The 3,800-nt window shown below is 36.0% G+C and overlaps 1 long non-coding RNA gene across 1 annotated transcript; it reads right to left on the bottom strand.

The window, feature by feature from the left end:
* Nucleotides 1–2,192: 2,192 nt before the first annotated feature.
* LOC131662627 (uncharacterized) lies at nucleotides 2,193–3,260 on the bottom strand. Its single transcript, XR_009301772.1, has 2 exons — nucleotides 2,504–3,260; nucleotides 2,193–2,364 (listed from the first exon to the last, which is right to left on the bottom strand). It is a non-coding gene; the product is annotated as an uncharacterized LOC131662627 (long non-coding RNA).
* Nucleotides 3,261–3,800: the final 540 nt, after the last annotated feature.

The following is a 3,800-nucleotide window of genomic DNA, read 5'->3' as shown; positions in this document are numbered from 1 at the left end:
ACCTGAATGCATAGTTTGAATTAACTGAGCGTAGGATTGGAGATCATCACGAAGAATGGGGTGGGTACAAATATACTTTGAGCCTATATCTTTTGTTTCATAAACCGTGAACCAAGCCGCGCTACAACCTTCAAAAGACCTAATTGAAGCAAGGATATTTTGAAAGCATACTACAACAAGGTTGCGTTAACCTGACTCCTAAAGATCTTTGCAAATCGTTTGTTTTACCATACCTTTTGCTTTATCCATCATTTTGGATGTTTAGACCATTGCGTTTTGACCTTTGATTCATTTGCTTTACATCAATAGCATCATTCCAATAAATGACTTTGATTTCAGAATATGTTTTGAGCATTGCATTAAAATTACCATTTTTGAATGAACATTTTATCTACAAGTACTCATCTTTCAAGGAAGTTCAAGCAGTGGAAAAACTTGATCGGTGATCCTATCAGGGGCACGTTACTTCAAGATCCTGTTATTCAAAAGTTATACTAGGGGCAAGTATTACCACATTCATTTCAAGAACTGAAGCAAGGATTAGTTAACAAGCAGTCAATCAGGGGCAGTTTTCTTCAACGATCCCCAAGCAGTTTAGCAGTCCTTCCCAAAAGGATCATCAGTGTGACAAGACCATGATTGACAGTGTTCTTGTGTTGAGGAATCAGAGTTTCGATCTACCCTCACAAAAGAGTCTACCTCAGTTGTCATAACCGATTGCATTACATTACATTCACATCTCATTCATAGAACAATTCAATATCATGCATAGAAACAAAATTCATACTCATTTGCATTCTTTCAGGGTCTCGTTGTTATCAAACATCTTACCTTGAGATCTAAGTCCAACTCACTTGGCATTTACCAAAGCGATTTCGTCTTACGTCATCAGTACATTAGCTGATAATGTCAACTCTTTGTCATATTCATCAGTACATTAGCTGATGTCATTCACCACTTGTTGTTATCATTAGTACATTAACTAATAATATGCACTTTCATTTCCCGTCATTAGTACATTAGCTGATGCAGGACTTTCATCAGTACATTAGCTGATATCAGATGTCTCCTATTTTCTCTTGTCAGTACATTAGCCGACGATTGATCATGGTTGTTTCCTCCTTATCAGTACACTAGCTGGTATAGGACTTCTCTTCGTCAGTACATTAACTGACGTGAGCCTCTTTCTTCTTTCCTTATCAGTACATTAACTGGTATAGGATTTCCTTTCGTCAGTACATTAGCTGATGATAATTCCCTCTTGTTTCCCTCATTAGTACATTAACTGATGCAGGTCGATTTGTTTCACATCTTCAGTACATTAACTGATGATATAATCGTTTTTCCTTCTTTAGTACATTAACTGAAGTCGTGTATCCTTTTCATCTTTTATCAGTACATTAGTTGATAAGAGATCTCCTTTCCATCTTTAGTACATTAGCTAAAGCCAATGGTCTCCCTCGCCTTACCAGTACATTAGCTGATATGGGTCGCTGTTTTCATCCAAAGCCAATAATTGGATGTCACAATCCACAATAAGGTGTTTTTCTCTGTCTAATGTCACTCTTAGACGCTTCTACTGTCTTTTTACCCAGAGTTTTATCTCTCTTTTCCAAGTCTATCCAACATTAGTTTATCTTATTCCCCCACAGAGAATCGAGTCTGTCTCATATCATATTGCATTCAAAATAACAAAAAGTGTCCATTGCATTCATGTCATAAGCATTGTTGCGGCGATCTTAGGACAAAAATTGTGTACTTTGTATTTAAGTCTCTTCGCATCTTCGATAGAAGAAACTTAAATAGGGGCATCTGTCGCACCCCAATTTTTGCCCTATGTATTTCATTCATTTGGATGTGTCGCACGCATTCATCGTTCAACCATCATATCGTTGCATATCGATTAAAGTCAACAAAAACACCTTGCATTTTGTATATTTTTATATTTTTCATTCAGGTTAAATATTTATCCGAAACTTCTTTTTTTTAGACGGTAAATGTATGTATGTGTTTATTACTATTATCATCTTTAATTATTTCAAAAAAATTGTTGTGTTTAGTAATTTAGTTTAATTTTGTTCATTTTATTTTTTATTTTAATCATTTTTATTTTTATGATCATATAATAGAATTTATTGTGTGAAGCCCAAATCACATATATTTTTAAGTCCATTAAGAAAAAAACAAAATAGTCAAAACAAAAAAGTCCTTCTTCACGGTTCAGTGTTCTGCTCCAATACAAACAAACATAACAAGCCAAAATATTGCTGCTGCACAATACTACCAACCAAAATAGTCCAAGATGCCCTGTTATATATTGTCCCTATCAAGCCAGAAATTTCACCATTTTGTTCAAGCCATAAGCTGCATAAGAAAAGCATAAGATCAGTTAACTATTTTTGTTCAAATTCACCAAACTTTCCCCCCAAAACCTACTGATTTTCATCTATAAAGGGTCGCAGCGAGAAAAACAGAGAAAAGGATATGCACTGAAACTTCTCACCTCACCGAACCAAGACAAACCATAGCCTCTGCAAATCCCCTCAACATCCTTCAAAACCTCATTCTACAAAAAAAAACACACACATCTACAACACAACAACGACTTTATGAACTCGGTGACCTCGATTCCGTGAGAACCCTAACATAACCTTGCCGTAAACACACCTCCAAACACCCATCAACGCACAGGAGGAAAACGCAGAGATCTATCGAAGCAACAACAACAACCGAGTCACGCTCAGATCGGAAAGAAGATGGACGAAGAAGAAAATTTTCGCAGCAGCTGAAATAATCAGAAAAGAGTATCGTACCTTCTTTGCCTTTGTCTCTGTATCTTAATGTTATCTCTGATTTAAATTTCTGCTTATAACATGTAATCTTAGAATCATAATGAAATCGGGGTGATTTGGGTTTTACAGAGGGGTTTGGGTATCGTATGTTGTTGCTTGTTGTTATGCTTTCATGGCTACTGAAATCGAGAGCGAAAAGGCGAGATTTTGTTGCTGAGAATATGAGAGAATCGCGAGAGATGAGATCAACAGAGAACCGTGAGAAGAGTGATCGAGAGCGATGCTTGAACCGTGAGAGCTTGAGTGAGTTTTATTGTTACCATGTTCAGATGAGAGTGGGATAGAGTTTAGAAGAAAGTTTGCTTTTTTGTGGTTGTTGATTCATTTGAGTTGAGAGATGAAGCCATGGAAATGACAGAGAGATGATGATTGAGAGAACAGAGAGGCACCGAGTTTGAGAGGGAGGCGGACTCCTTTCTCTTTAGATTTAGGGTTTTTTTTTTATTTTTATTGTGTTTTTGGGTTTAATTTGAAGCCCATATCCATGTTTTTGCTTGCCTACCATCATCAATTTCGCCATACACCCTCTAGGATGTCCCTCAATTTCGTTTTGGGCTTAACCCGATCTGAGGCCCACCGAGTTCCTTAATCCATTCCCATTATTTTCTTATCTACACCTGTATGATCCAGCGCACCCCATTCTTTTTTGGTTTAGTTTGAAGTTAGTTTTGGGCCTGCTGTCAAGTTGGGCCCAGCGCCCCACCTTCTAATTACACCCCCCATTTGCTTGCTCTTTTAAGTCCATTGTGTTTATTTCTTTTATTTGTTTCTATATTTTTTCCTAATTGTTTTAATTTCTTGTATTTCAAAAATACCAAAAACATGCTTTTATTTTTTAATTTAGATTTTATTCTTCTTTATTTAATAAAACACCAAAAATATGTTTTAGACTTAAGTTTTTTTAAAGATTTTTTTTATAGAAAAATGAATGTGTTTAGATGTATAGTT

This window comes from Vicia villosa, linkage group LG3, assembly GCF_029867415.1.
Source record: "Vicia villosa cultivar HV-30 ecotype Madison, WI linkage group LG3, Vvil1.0, whole genome shotgun sequence".
Lineage (NCBI taxonomy): Eukaryota > Viridiplantae > Streptophyta > Magnoliopsida > Fabales > Fabaceae > Vicia > Vicia villosa.
The sequence above is the reverse complement of the archived record's forward strand: the minus strand, read 5'-3'. Positions and strand labels throughout refer to the sequence as shown.